Raw genomic sequence first — 15,996 nt, 5'->3', positions numbered from 1 at the left:
CAGGATCCTAGCCCACGGGCTGACCATCAGCAAAGCAAAGGACCATTTGGTCTTTTACCTTTGGTGAAGCAAAGTCAGAGTGCTGTGGCAATCTTTTCTCTTTCTCATTTTCCCTCTTTCTCTTGTGTATATTTATTTCTGTTTCTTCCCACTCCTTTTCTGTTTTAAGAAAGACAGAAGCTGCCTTACGGCCTATCCAATCTTTAATGATTATGAAGGACAGAACTAGAACATTAGAAATGGGGCGAATATTCTCCAAGTCCTCATTTATTCTCTGGTCATTGTAGGCTGGCCTTAAGTCCAGACATTTCAAAAGAAGGTCAGTTTTATAATGTCAGCCAGAAAACATGGGTTTGCAAACACTACTGAGCTTTGCGACATAAAACTTATTTCACTGAACTTTGATGAACATTACTTGGTCTGTTTACAGAATTAGACTCCTGATTACTTTTTTAATTTGTATTACAAACAGTAAAGATATATCTACCTTATTTGAAATACATGAAAAATTATGTTGCCCTTTGGTATGAGATGTATAGACGTCAACTATAATAGCCTAAGGCACTAGTATGGAAACTGCCTAAAAACAATTCCTTGGCTTCATCTGTCAAATGAGAAAAGTATTTCTGCTATGACTGGGGTTGTCCCCACTTTCAAACTGGTGGGGATCATTCTTGTTTCACTCACTTTCTTATCTCAAGTGAAGGAGAAGGAAAATCTGACACAAGACAGCTCTGTTTCTTCATTGGCTTTTGGGAGTAGATAAAAGACACTGAACTTCCTAACCTTTTTATGTTGATGTTAAATATGTCTCAGAATCCACAGTTCTAGAGATGTCAAAGTCCAGTCCAAGAAATCCATATCAAGATATCAACAGGCATGTTTATCCCTAGTACATCTGTTGAAATGAATTAAAAAAAAGGCTTAGAAATTTATTTGTGTCCTTAATTTCCTAAAGTATGGGAATTTACATACAGTGCAGGATTCACTACAACTTTCTTTAGTTGTCTTAGAATTAGCTATCTAGTTTCAGGGGACTTTTTTCTTTCTCTGTCCTCTACACGTCACTTCCAGATCTTACTCAGTTCAACTAGCTCATGTGGCCACTTTAGGGTGGTATCTCAGATTGCTATAATAAAAATAGTTCTCCATTACTGGTAGAGTCTCTCTTTCTTTCTCTCTTTCTCTCTCTCTCAGCTACAGAAGGAGTGCAGGTGATTGCCTTAGACCAAATCACCAAGGTGACATTATACCACTGTCAATGTCTTGGTTCATTACCATCTTTAATTTAAATCAATTTAGTGTGATACTGGTTTGATATATATATATATATATATATATAGTCTTATGCAGTAGTCTGCAATAATAATGATGCCCCCTAAACATCCCAGTCTTAATCTCTTTTCATTGAAATGATTTTCAGATTTTCTACTTTATATGATGTAAAGAGAAATGTTACTTTCTTGATCTCATTTTCATCAGATGAAGATGTTTTCATTTTATCTTTCAATACTGTCTGCATATCTTTGTCTGATATACCAGTATCCCACTTAACAGTGCATGAGCAAAATCTCAGCAAATGGCCTTGTACTCCTTACAGAAGTTAGGATGCAGAGAATGAACTGATGAGATGCATCTTTTTAAGATGTTTCATCTGATATTACCAATTTTGTACAGTTATGATATTACATTGACATAACACAGTAGATTTTCAGATCAGTTTGAAAGCATCATTTCAATGACCAGAACAAATATAATGTTTGGATATGGCATTTATAAAATGTGCTTAGGAATAACTAAGTGAAGTAATTGAAATCTTATTATACAGTACTTAAGGCCATTCCTATTTCTCCGTTCTTGTACCCTGCCTTCACACAAAATAAGTGGGTTACACAACTCCCTAAACAGTAAGTTTCTGTAATGTCAGAAATCTTTCAGAGGCCTTTGGGAAGGGACATCCAAAGGTGCACAAAAAACAGATGGAATAGTATCTCTTCATGTTAGTAAAAGAAAGACAAATTTCCTAATAATAAAGCAAGGCCCTTTGTTTTTTACCATGTTTCCAGAGTTTAAAAAGCCACTTACATGGGCCTGCTGGTGACAGAAGAGGATGACTTATCGTTAATGCTATTGGCATGGTGTGAAAAGCAGTAGGGCTTAGCATTGGGTTTTGTGTTACTTTTGATGACTGCTTAACCCGTGCAATGTGCACACTGTCAGGACTCAGGCTGATAATTTTTCTCATTAAAATCTGTACACTATTCTCTTTCTCTGCCGCCTTCCTCCTTCTTTAAGAGACTGAGGTTATTCTTTCTGTTTTGGGTTCTGTTTCACCTGTTGACGGTCTGATCATTCTCAAAAGAAGCTTTCTGAATGCCATTGTAACACCTCACTTTCTACCTATACTTGCTACTTACTATGTGCACCACCTACTTCATGAGATTTTTGTTGGGACTTTGCAAAGCCTTGCCTGCCTACAGGACAAGACAAATGGAAGCACTGCCTTATGTGTTAACCAAACTTGTACCATTCTCTGTCTCTAAGGAAGCTAGACAGAATATCTTGTGTGCCTTCTTTGTGCCTTCTTTGCACTGCTTTCTCTGCACATATCTTATAGTCCCATGTAGTGACCCGTATTTCTGTTTGGGATTTATAAGAACTATTCATAAACAAATAACAACTATCACCATCTTCTTTGTGGCTATCAAACAGTGTTTTTCAGGTGAATCAATACAGATGGCATATTGTAAAGTGATAGGGGTTCTGTCAAAAGGAGTAAAAACTATGTAGAAACATCCCACAACTGATAACATCTGCAGAGGTGAATACCTCTTCACTTCACGGTAATCAATGTGCTACTCACTTCTGTCAGTAGTAGCTACTTTCTGGGGGAATACTACGAAGTGGAGGAAGTCTCCCGTGACATAAGCTCTACTGTTGATGCATTCTGTTGAAGCAAAATGGGTGATAAGTAAATATCTTTCAGAGATAAAGAGAGGTAAAGAGAGTGTTGAAAACAGAGATGTGCAAGAAATGAACCTTAAACATATACGAAATTAGGTTTGGTTAACAATCATCCTTCCAATGGAGTGATTCATGTTTTTCTTGTGTCTGTGGAATTTTCATCAACAGAAGAAAATTTTGCCAAAACTATGATGATGTCAAGACCTTGACAGAAATCTGTTATTTACTCATGCATTTGAGTGTGGACAACAGTTTCTCCTTTAGTCACACACACACACACAAAAATCTTATTTATCTATTAACTCTAGCCTCCTACAGGTTTTAGGAATGTTCTGACACGAATTTGGATGAAGAAATGAGGTCTTAATGGCAGACGTGCATAACTCTGTAAAGAGTTACGAAGCAAACTTTTGGATTTCAGTTCTCTGTTCTAGGAGGAATTTTGATTGAACTTCAGATGTGAATGTCACAGTTCAGGTCCATTTATAAAATATGAGTCTTGCAACTGGCTCTGAACATTAGTGTACTTGGGGGAACCTGTGACACTGTGTGTGATCTCAAGGTGGAATCTTGGAAGAGCAGTTTTTGTTCTTTTTCTCCCTGCAGATCCTTAAAAAATATGCAAATCTATGTGATCTGCTTCTCATACAAAGAGTTGCAAATTCAGCTATGGATCAAAGATTAGAGCATATGCTTGTTATTGCGGCTGCCAGTTAACCAGTCCAAATGTTTAACTCTTAAAAGAAGTAGAGGGTCAGCAGCTTTCTGAATAATTGTTTCCAGACTGTCTTCTGTTGGTTGTATTTCTATATCCCATTCAACTTCAATTGGTGCTGTAATTTATCTCCACTCTGCACACTCTAACTTTACTAAATTCACATGTTAGTATTTGAGTTACTTGGGCTTAGACAAATCCAGAGCATGCTCTATGATATCATTGATTGCTTTTATTGCTTTTTTTTTTTTTTTTAATGGTGCCTCATAGATTAAAGGGGAAAAAACAGTGCCATCCAGACACCTGCCTCTGGCCTTGATGTACTTAAGTGCAGAGAGGAAGAAACCGGGCCAAAAAAGACTCAAAAATAAATCAAGTCAGGATGTGTACTAACTTTTTGGTAAGTTTATCTTCACTTTGGTATTGACAGTCTAAAGAGGGGGTGTTTTGCTGACAGCCATGGTTGCCAGGGTAGTGCAACATTGTGAGAATATATTTCTTCACCGTATTTTACTGTGTTTTCCTTTCTCTCAGTCTTTCATTGTCTTTGTGAAGAAAAACATTTTATGGTGCTCTAATTGTGTCCTTTGTCCCATTCCAGTGGGTACCACCTCACCTTTGAAAAGGAATCTTGTGTTACTGTCAGCAGAACCAGTCATACCTTCAGTGCTTCCTCCTAGAGAGATATTGACTGTGGTCTACTGCATGCTCTCACACAGTCTCAGTCCACTTCACCATCTTTTTGCTGTCTCATGAAGTCACATACCAACCAGCTATTGTCCAAAATGGTGGTGAAGATAATGCAAGGATTTTACTTTTAGCTGATGTTAAGCTGAAAAATAAAACACATTCAAGCTTGGTTCATATTCTAGTTTTGGTCTGGGCTATTCAATGTCAGTCAGTCCTACTTCATCAAATAACCACACCTTAAGGTAAATATTTTCCTCAACCGACACTGGGTTTTGACTAATAGAGCAAAGTGTGAGTCTAAACTGAAAAGGGCCAAGGAGATGAAATAGTTAAGGACATGCTGTAGACCCTTAGCCTCTCCTCAGAAGGAATGATAAACACCTCTCCTTAAACAGGTCTACCTTCCTACACCTTTCTGAGGAGACTTAATGGAGAGTGCTATTTATTATGTGTTGGGATGTAGGTAGGGAATGTTTTCCACCATTTAAAAAAATAAAATCCAGAATTTATGGGAGTTTGAAAAGCAATTTCCTTTTAAGGTGCAAATTCCTAATTTGCCACATAAAAGTACAGGAATTAAGTGCTAAATCCTTCTTTGCCAGTGAGACCTGTGAAAGGAGGTATGAAAAAAGAGTTACTGTTAGGTTTCTATTCATGTCTTCTGAAAGCCAATGTATGCAAACGTGCACTGAAACAGCTCTGATTTTTTCAAAGCCTTCCTGCCGTTTTGACTGACTTAAAAAATGAACCCTTGTCCGGTTTTATTTGTGTGGTGGGTTCGGATTTTGTTCTGCTCGTACTGTATCACTTTTCTCTCCTCACCATTAATCTTCCATGAATGTTCCCCAGGGCACAGTTCTCCCTTTTGTGCATGGAGAGTTTCTATTGAAATTAATGGACATTCTTCTTGTGGGTGGAGGGAAGAATACACACTTATATCTGCCTTGCTGCAAGAGAAGATTATTCATTGAAAGGAAGTATTAGTCTAACTCCTGAAAGTCCAGGGTCTACTCAGGCAGATTATAGTGTGAGATCCCAACAGAAGGTCTAGTAGAGAAGAGAGAACTGCTCATGCAAAATCAAAACAAAAGCCAAAAGGCTTTTTAAATATTGAAACAAAATGCAGGGAAATTCAGTGGCTGTACTCTCCAATGAAGTGTACTGTCCCAAGCCTTGTTTTAAGGCAGGTCCAAACATTGGAATATGGTACAGTGAAGAACTAAGCTACCTGTAGAACCAGGCACAGTCAGGAGAACAGAATGGTGCCCAGGCTAATTTGATCTGCAAAGAAGTGTTGCAGATTGACCAGGATGCTGGACCACACAAATAAGGGTATATTGTGTTGTGCAGATGTATCACCTCATTTGGAATATGGGTTTGGGAGCTTGGGCATCTTTAACACAGTTGTGGATTGCACAATGTAGACAAGCTAATAATCTCATTCCCTTTAGAGGCTTAAATGGAAAAGTCTTATGTTCCTTCACAGAGAAGCCTTTAATGAATTAAAGAGGGTGTTGACAACCTTCAAGAGGAACTGCATAAATTCTCATAAGAAAGATAGTAGCTGCAATGTGAGGTCTTGAAGCAGGCGGATGACCTTATAAATGTACTGCAGTATCTAAGTTTAGTAAAACAAACATGCTATGTTTAAGTAGGCTATGGAAAGGTAAATATGCTCCAGGAATGGCCCTAAGAAGTTCATCTTACAGTAATGTTACTGTCATATTTTGGACATACCATTACTGTAGATACTATAATCTAAGGATAGGAGACAGAATTTAATATGCACAAGAGAAAGCTAAATTGAGGATAGGAATCCCTCTTTCCTCAAATGTATTTTCAGGAATAGACATCCACCTTGTAACCCAAAAAGAGATCTTGTCTAAGCAAGCATTGTATGGATGTGCTAGGCTACTCTAATTTTTTTTTTTTTAATTCTTTGGGTTATTTCACAGGGGAGACCTACTTGCAAAGATAATTCCTTCCACCGTGCCTGTTTGCTTCCCATGATACCTCATTCTGTACAATGATGGAAGGGATGTTAAAAGTTGGAGAACAACAGTGCTGGACAAAAAAGGATTTCTTGTGTGTTTGTGGTTTGTGAAGCCTTGATTGTTTAATTAATGTGCCAGTTACACTTGGATTTTCAGCTTTAGCAATCAATGTGTTTTTATATTTATATTTGATTTGAGTGTCCCTGACAAAGCTCTGCTCTTCGTTTTTTGTGTATTTATATTTTGGTTGAAGATTACGTAAATATCTATCATGATGATTACTTTAAACAGTGCTCTATCTGCTCCTTCCACCAAACCTGGAACACTTGCTTTAAGATTAGCCTTGTAAAATTTGCTTAAAGTGACCAGGCAAATATATACAACTAATTTTGTTATAGGCAAAATTAACTAATGCTCTTTTTCATGGTGAGATGCTGTAATGATTTTATATAGCAGTCAAACTATTTAGATACTAATGCTGCCTTCATGCTGTAATCACCATTCCAGTCAGATGTCAGTTTTAGTAGCCTATAGGGAATTCCATCCCTTAATTATTCTTCAATACACAAACCAAGCATTCTTTAATTGGTGTAAATTGAACAGTGTTCCAATGCAAACAAGGAGAGGACAAACTAATCAATGATTCTGTGCATGTCTATTGGAAAGCTATTGCCATTAGATCAAGTAACAAATCCTTGACTCCATTAGCTTCAGAGAGAGGAATGGTGGGGGAAAAATACTGTTAATGCTACTCCTTGTTATCAATCCGTAGTGGGAAGCATGAAGCAAATCATATAGCGAAACTCCAGCTTTTCTTGAAAGTACTCATGGAAATTTAAAATATGAAGATATTCTGACTTCAGAATCCCCAGTCATATGTCTTTGGTGGGGGTTTGTCTGGAAACAATGTGTTTTTATCCTCTGCTGCCTCTAGTCATGTGGCCTGTTTTTTATTTTTCTCTTTTAAATAAACAACTCTTGAATGATAACATAACTTTTTCAACTTGTCAGGAATTTTGTTTGGTGAATTTTCTTGCTCTCTCAGGCTACGCTCCATATATTCATATGTATTCACTACTGCAGCACAACATAAATTGGGCGGCTCTCCTGTCTCTTTTTTTAATATGATCTGAAATAAAGGTGCTATATTTAAGAAACAGATGAAAAATCCGTCTCATAAACGTGTCACACTCACTTTTCATTCTTGTCTCTTTTTATCAATTCTCTAAAACTGATTATTTATCACTGGAGAGGGAAGAAAAAAAAGCAAAAGGCCCATTACAAACCTCTGGCCCAGATCTGCCAGTCTTACAGTTTTAGTTACTGTGGAAAGCGAAACTCTTCTGGAAAGAAATATACTGGCTATGGATGTTCACTTTTTAATCTATTTGTTTTTGATATAATATGCTATTTACTGTTTAAGGACCTTTCATGTTGGTTTAAATTGAAGTTTTTAAAACCAGTCTAGCATAAAAAGCTCTAAGTGACATAGACTTGGTGGAGAAATAAAGCATCTTCTACAGACAGCCTTTGTTCAGTACATTATAGTTGAAAGAAGCATAGAACAGGCTCAGTAGATAACCTACCTTCTTAAAACAAGAGGGCTTCTAATTTCCACATGTCGTAATCACAGTCACATTACTTTGCTTTCTGTGCTAGACCCCTCAGGGCTGGCTCTAGGTTTTGCTGTGAAGTCACACGTGTGGGGCCTGAGGCACTTTTCCATGATGCCTGCAGCTGGGGAGCAAAGGATCTTTCTTTCTTTTTCTTTCTTTATCTTTCTTTCTTTATTTCTTGCTTTCTCACTTTCTTGCTTTCTCACTTTCTTGCTTTCTTGCTTTCTCGCTTTCATGCTTTTTTCCTTCCTTTTTCCTTCCTTCCTTCCTTCCTTCCTTCCTTCCTTCCTTCCTTCCTTCCTTCCTTCCTTCCTTCCTTCCTTCCTTCCTTCCTTCCTTCCTTCCTTCCTTCCTTCCTTCCTTCCTTCCTTCCTTCCTTCCTTCCTTCCTTCTTTAGCATAACAAGGTTACCTGAAGTTGGAAAGAACCATTTGCAGTCATATCCTAAATATGGTTTATGCCATAAGAAAAGGCTAAGGTTTGTCATCTTATATTTCTGAAAAAATGAGCAAGGCATTTTTATTTTGGTTTCTTGTTCAAAGAAAAGGCCCAGATTGCCAGGAGAGTTTCAGTAGAATAATTATTTAGACACCTGTATATTCTAGGCATAACTGGTCTTCAAAGCCCATATTCAAACTCCACACAGATCATGCCCTTCAAAACAGATGACGGGAAGAACAAACACTTACCAGGCCTATGCCATTGCTTGGCACTCCTAAAGAAAATACCCTTCTGATCCCCACAAGGAAATACATCATCACCATTTTGCAGGATAAGGAAAATCTCTTGGTTCCCAAGAATGACAGAAAGAGAAAAAGGGAAAAATACAGGATATGGTGATGCAGGATGTGTTGTTCCCTGTTTTAGACAAAGAGAATTATAGTATACAAGTAGTCAAGAGGAGTGAAGCTAGCAGAAGGCTTTTGTAAAACAGCTAGATTATTTAGTATTCTCACATCAGTGTAAATAGATACAAAAGATAACATCTTTAAATATCTTAATTTTAGCATGCGACAATATTTTAAAATCTTTTGTAACTTACTATGTACTTTAACACTTATGTAAACTCTTCCAGAGGTCATTTAGGTTTGAAAGATTTATTTTAAACAATATGACCTATGAAATTTGTTATTATTATTATTTAATTTAAAAGTGAATTGATTTATTAATATATATATATTTCATATAACTAACAGATACTATCTGGAAAAAAGTAATCATTCCCACTTAAGGTTGCATTAATCCAATTGCACTGTGTGTATCTTTCTGTAATTGCCATTACACTAATGCTGGGACAGAGTCTGAGATTGCTTTGCCTTGTACCTCTCTGGTTGGTCACAGTTGTTGTGACTCTAATCCTAAAAGCTGATGAATAAATCTCAACTTCCAGGAAGAAGTTCTGGCATATTGACTTCCTTTCTTTTATAATATTTAATGCCTGCCTACTAATCACTGAAATTGTTTATTAATCTCTCTCCTCCAACCCCTCCAATTTTAATGAGATAACCTTTGAACATACAGACCATTCTGTCTCACTGTTGTTGAGCTGTCCTGTAGACAAACCACATTTCCAATTGCTCCCATTCATAATGGCAGCTGTGGTGGGCATTCATAATATGTTTCTTGCTGTAGATTCATTCAAAAGTTTATTTTATACTTCCACACCAGTAGGAGTTGCATCATCTTCTTCAAGTCAATTAAAAATATCAGAGTAATAACTAGGGTAATAACTGATAAAGAATTGTTTTCAGCCAGAATCTATATTTATGTTACTTTGGACAGTAGTTTGTTTAACTCATTTTCAAAGATCTTTAGTGAGAGGGGCTCCAAACTCTCTACAGACAATCCCTGCCACAGCTTCAATGTCTTCACAATTAAAAAGATTTTAGGAGTGTCTGACCTTTCAATATAGGTTTGCTACCTTCTGTTGCTTCTTTATAGACCTCAAACACAAACTCGTCCTTGACTCTGCAGAATGTTTTTCTTCAGATTTGAAGTCTTTGTTTATATCCACTCTGATTCGTTTCTTCTTGAGATGAAATCATCCCAGTCCAGATTTTCTTGCAGGTCACATTTTCCAGACTTCTGATTAGTGCTACTCCAAACCTTTGGACAGTCTCTGTAAGCTGCATCTTTCTTAAAATGTGGTGCTTTAACTGGGCCCATGATAGTGCCCAGCTGAGCAGTTTGAACATTGTCTATGTCTTACAAGGAAACTTCTGTCTGCAGAGCTCCCAACAGCTTTGCTCTCTTTTATCCAGTTACATTTCCAATTTTCTTTACCACAGCTCTGGAGAGAGATTCTCTCTCATTCAGAATGAAACTTCTGCCTTGTGCCATTCTCTCACCTGGTGAAACTTTAAAAGTTCTTCAGACTCTGCTTAAGATGGAAAGAGGGTTCTGGGGTTAATCCTCCTGGAAAGATTGGAAAAAAAACTTTGTTTGCATAAGTGGAACAGATAATTTTGACTCCATATAATTTTTTCTCTTGCTTTTCTTTCCAGAATGAAAATATCCTAAAAATGCAATGTTTAGTTTTATTTTTTTTTTCTGAAACTTTTTTCATGTAGTTATTGGCATTCGTAATTTAAGCAAGAGTGATGTAAATATATAATTTGAATGAAAAATCAAATATAAAAAATGAAATACGGGGCTTTCCATCTTTTTTAAATATTATTTTGTCCAAAACTACTTACACAATTAAGCAGAAAAAAAAAAAGCAGATTTTCATGGGCAGTTTAAGATTTAATTTTAAAATGAGTAAAAATTTTGTAAGGAAAAACCTCACTTGATTCCACAGTGGATGCTCTCCTTCTTGACTTAAATCAATCAAGCAAATAAACCATTAGCAAATTTTAATATAAGTTCATTACCTACATAAATTCATTTAGATTTTATATCAGGTTAGGTACTTGGGTTTGTTTACAACTGCATATTTGGAATATTTTCTAAAAAATTGTGTGATTTTAATCAGAGAAAACTTAAGACTTAAAGGCCTCACTCCCTTAAAGTCAACAGAAAACTCCCATGAGCTTCTCCTGGGAAGGACTGAGCCTTTAATCTGTGTTTGTTTAATATTAAAGTCCCTGAGATAGGCTGGTAGATATGTTTCTTTGAACCACACTTGTAGCAATACTAAGCATGTTTTTCTTTCTGATATACCCTGTTTTTTTAGACTACTTAAGCACGTACTAATGACTTTGCTACCACAGTCTGCTCCTGACCCTCTGGTTTGTCTTTCTGTTCCGAATCCATGAAGATCGATAAACATTTTGCAGCAGAAGTGTGAAAATACATATATTTTTAAATGAGTGGTTCATCATTACTCTTCTGTTTTCTTATTCCATTAAATTCCATCACACACGATCATTTCTGAACAAACATTTGCAGTCAATATTTGCTAAAAAAGTCCAACTCAGCCTAGTAAATAAAGCATTAGAAAACATAATTTTGTTCCTTCACCCAGCTAAATCCATTAAGACTTTAACATAAGTAAAAACTAAAGACAAAGGGAATTTCTTAAAACATGAAGGCCTGTAGCACATTTGCATTTTGAAATTAATTGCTGACCTAATTATTTGTCAGTAGAAGGATAAGTTAATCAAATATAATGTTCACTAAAGCTTCTAAACACCCACAGGATTTTCTCCCCCGGAGTAAAGTGTCATAGTGGTCCAGTTTGACAATCCATTCTCACTGTCATCTTGTGACCAAAGAAGGACTATCTGGGAAATGGTACCATATGGAGACACAAGAGAAAATGAAATACTTAGATCTCCTGTACAAAGGCACGATAAGCTAACAATCACCAGAGGAAGTCAGGAATGACAAAGCTTTGAAAAAATAAATACTCTGTCTTTCAAATCCATTTAGATTTACTTTTATACTCTCTCCAATTTGGACTAAAATACTCTGATATTAAATATGCATTTGTAATAGAAAGCAAACATATTGTGTAATGTTTCATTTCTAGCATAACTCTAGATCTACTTAGCATCAAATTGATGGAAAGGCCCATATTTATAGACAAGATTGGGACCTTTTCTTCTTCATCCTAGGGAAACCGACCGTTATCCACAAATAATATGTGGCAACAAACCACTTCATGACCTGAGGCAAAGGATGCACAGTTTTATTTCAAAACACACTCAGAAACATAATCTGATGAAACTATCAGGTAATGTGACCAATGTATTATTTTCATAAGGCATACCTACATATTTGAGTTAGAAATACCTCATCAGTAGTAGTATGAACTACTTCATTGCTTCTCTTATTACAGTACTGCCTCTCTCCTGTCATCTGCTGGCAATGGCAACCCACAGTAAAGGATGTTTTTCTGATCATTTTGCACTCATTAAATACAGCTGTCACAATAGCGGATGCGAGAATGCATACAAAACTTTTATGCCACGTCAAAATAAAGCAGAAACATTTTAAAAAGATCTGAAACCTTTGAAGCCTTTTCTTGAGAAATATTGAAATATTGCTTTTTGTTGTTGTTTTCGACAATTGAAATTGTTCCACAGCAGCACACATTAAAACTCACTGCAGAACAAAACATCATCCATCAAAATTAAAGAAAAACTAAAACAAAGATAAAAAAAAAATCAACAAACCCAACCTCTAAGAAGCACAAAATGTTTGGTTTCTGAGAGTCTGAAGTTGTGGTTCATCACCTGACTTCTGGGGCTGAACACACATCAAATTCCAAAATCTCAAGGGAGCTGACATTTACTTCTGGACCATGGATGAAATCTGCCCCATAAAGCTTCCAGCTGAGCAAAAACATCTTACCCAAATTCTACATTCTGAGAAACAGCTCACTTTCAGGCTAAGAAGCAGTACATTCTGTAGTTGTTTGACATTAGTTCCATTAAAAAAAAAAAGAAAAAAAGAAAGAAAAAAAAAAGGCTACAAGAATGACCTCAAAGCCTTTATGTAATCTGTGTGAACAGAAAATCCCATACGAGTACCATTAATTAATACTTATTCTTATCTGTATGCAAGTGTATTCTGGCTGTAAGATCTAAGTTGACCCACTGAAGACTTTGGTCACTCTGAGCTGGAAGAAAGCAGCGATTTGAACCTATCTTGCACAGTCCTGTTTTAGGATTACTTGACAATTTTCTAAAATAGTGCATTTTTTTTTTCACAAAACTTTGAAGCATCTCCTTGAGTTGTTTACTACCCTGAAACTGGAAAACAGAACCCACAAACAAAGATACGGATTTTTAAATGACACCCACATTTTTGGTGAAGTAGTTACCTGCAAGAACAAACTCAAGATATCCTGAATGGCTGATCTTAAGATTTATTGATGAAGGTTCTTCAAAGGCTGGCCTACATAGGTATAACACTATAGCATTTATTACTGCAGTTACTCATTTAGCATGAATGACATTAGCTCTAGTTCTTTGTTGTAAGGCCTACTGTTGACCTTGCTTGAATGTACAGTTTGGGGCCAGTTAGGTGATTTATGTGTCATGTGTTTTCAATTCCCTCTTAATTTTTAATTTACAATTTTTGCATGTGTAAACAATGATGGAAAAATTGTGCAAGTGTGTGCATGTATATGCATGCACGTGTGTAAATATGCCCTGGAAAATGCCTGGAAACATGCCTAAAAAATGCTTACTGCTCACAGTCCGATCAGCAGTGAGATGCTTTGGAGCTACTGGGAAAGAAGTCCCCTGAAAATAGTGGCTAGACCAGAGCAGCCCCACGCTGTTTCATTTCCTCTGAAAGGCACAAATGTGATGGCCAAAGGGAGACAACTTCAAGCATCCACATACTTGGCATCCATACAATGCAGGCTGCTTTCATTATGGGAACCTAAGCGTGTCTCTATGAGATACAGTGACTCTACAATTATTGTGTGGAGATAGACTCAGCTGCAGTTCTCTCTGTGGCTTGCTTCTCTTCATGCAACTCTTTCCTACTCTGTCTACTTTTCTTTTTTATTATCTTGTGTATTACTTTACCTGTGTTGAAGACACTTTCCTGAGATAAAAGAAAGAAAACTGTGATGCCCTTGGCTTTGGGAAAAATAGAAAAATGACATGGGTCTTTCACCATTAGTGTATCCACCTACAGAAGTGGTTATTGTGAATAGGCATAGTCAAAGCTCGGCAGAATTTGTAATTGAGAATATTAACATAGAGAACACTGCTGAACTCTTAGTTACCCCTATGTGCCACTACCATCCCTTGCTTGGCTTGTCCCAAGCTGTCCAAGTTCCTAACTAGCTTGTGTTTACTGGATTTTAGAAAATGTTTGCGGTTGGCACTAGGAGCCATAAATCTGAATCATGGTACACTGTGTAATCCCAGCTATGGTTGTAGGATCAAATCCTGATGGACTTAACCATGTGGGTAGAAATCGCAAGGGAGTGACTACTGGGAGAAAATACAGCCAGAGGAAATCTCAGCATGTAGGTTCTGGATGAGTGTGAACAGGAATAAAGGTAAAGATGAAGAATATGTCATGCCATAAAGGAAAGCAAGAAATCAGAGAGAATTCAATTAAAGGGCACAGGCTGTGAAAGAGAGACAGAAGAGCAGAAGAAAAAGGGAAGCTTGAAGAATATGACAAAGAGGGAAGAATGTGGCAGAGGGTAAGAGAGAAGTTCTTATGGCAGAATGGAAGGGAAGGATATAAGAGGGAGAGGAAAAAGAGCAGTAGAGTGGTAGAAGGGAAAGACAAGGCTGCTGGCCTTCTGACTTCCCTTATAAAGTGGGAAAAACTTTATGGGAAAAGTTGTTATGAAGGGGAGACAAAAAGCATGAGACATCCATAAGCAACATCCATCTCCCCTTGCATGTATCCATGCCTTCTCACTGGCTTGCAGAGAGTGATTTTTCTCTCAACATCAGAGCCCTCCAGGATGCCCTGCTGTTGCCCTGGTTGCTCCCAGCCCTCCCCACTAGGACTCGTCTTCACAGCTTCCATCCCATGCCAGGACAGTGCCCTCGAGTTTGTGGCCAGCTCCTGTCCTTTGGGTTTCAGAAGTCATTTTCGGACTGGACCACATTCTTGAAATCTGCCCTTCAGAGCAAATATAATCCCAGATCTATCTTAAAGGTCAAGTCCTCCAGGTTTTACACGGTTTTGACTCATCCGCACCTTCCAGAGATTTCAAAAAGCCTTCAGCCTAGATAAGGAAGGGCAGGACTGGGTCCACAGATTTCCAATATGAAAAGTGACTTCACTTTCAGATAGCTTTACTGTACCTGTTTTAAGGTTTCACTGTTCTATTTCTCTCATTGAAATACATGGAAGGATCTGTACATCAAATACATAAAAGATTTGACTTTTAATTCCTACCATGTATTTTGGTAAGAGGAATTAAATGTCAAAACACAAAAGCAATTATACACTTAATGGTAAAAAACATATAATCAAGTCATTTTTTTATTTTCAAATTGCGGGGATTGAAATAAAAGGGCAAGAGGGTCTTACTTTGACATTATATGAGATGGAAAGGCACATTTGTATCCTTTTGTACCTTTTACAAAATGAATACGCCTGTAATCAGACCCATTCATTTTGAAAAGGAGATTGTGCTTTAGATCTATGGCATATTTGCGAGGGTGTTGAGAAAGTATCTAAGTAAAATGTGCCATAGGAAATCAACTCTGGGCAAATGCAGTTATTCTTCATGATGATATACAACCAGTTTGGCATAACGCTTGGGGTGAAACAAAGCCTGCTGGTACGGGAGAGTCATCGCTGCATATTTTACCCACCATTACTCCAGCAAACTTGGCAACATTTTCTAGCTCAGAAGTCCCTGAGCTACGAACTTCTGGGGGCTGGGAGAGTGATGTGGGGCACTCAGTTGTGAGACTTCATTCTTCTCTTCTCTAGCCAGCTGAGGCTGGCCACTGTTGGGGTTAAGACACACGTTCTTATATCTACCTTCGTCTGAACATTTTTTAAGTTCCTTTGCTCTACGTACCCAGCAAATTTAAAGGGGGAAAAAAGGCATCCAGTCATGTTGTTGCCTCTATATTCT

The 15,996-nt window shown here is 37.3% G+C and overlaps 1 long non-coding RNA gene across 7 annotated transcripts in view; it reads left to right on the top strand.

Annotated features, from left to right (window-relative positions):
* LOC308198931 overlaps positions 1-7,357 on the top strand; it is a 52,374-nt gene extending 45,017 nt beyond the window's left edge. For all 7 annotated transcript variants that reach the window (XR_013954283.1, XR_013954284.1, XR_013954285.1 and 4 more), the window contains 3 exons: positions 3,950-4,079; positions 4,281-4,611; positions 6,325-7,357. This is a non-coding gene — a long non-coding RNA (uncharacterized lncRNA). The remainder of the gene's footprint in view (positions 1-3,949; positions 4,080-4,280; positions 4,612-6,324) is intronic.
* Positions 7,358-15,996: the final 8,639 nt, after the last annotated feature.

This window comes from Anser brachyrhynchus, assembly GCF_964034855.1.
Source record: "Anser brachyrhynchus genome assembly, chromosome: 1".
Taxonomy (NCBI): domain Eukaryota; kingdom Metazoa; phylum Chordata; class Aves; order Anseriformes; family Anatidae; genus Anser; species Anser brachyrhynchus.
Note: the sequence above shows the minus strand (reverse complement) of the source record. Positions and strands in the feature narration are given on the sequence as shown.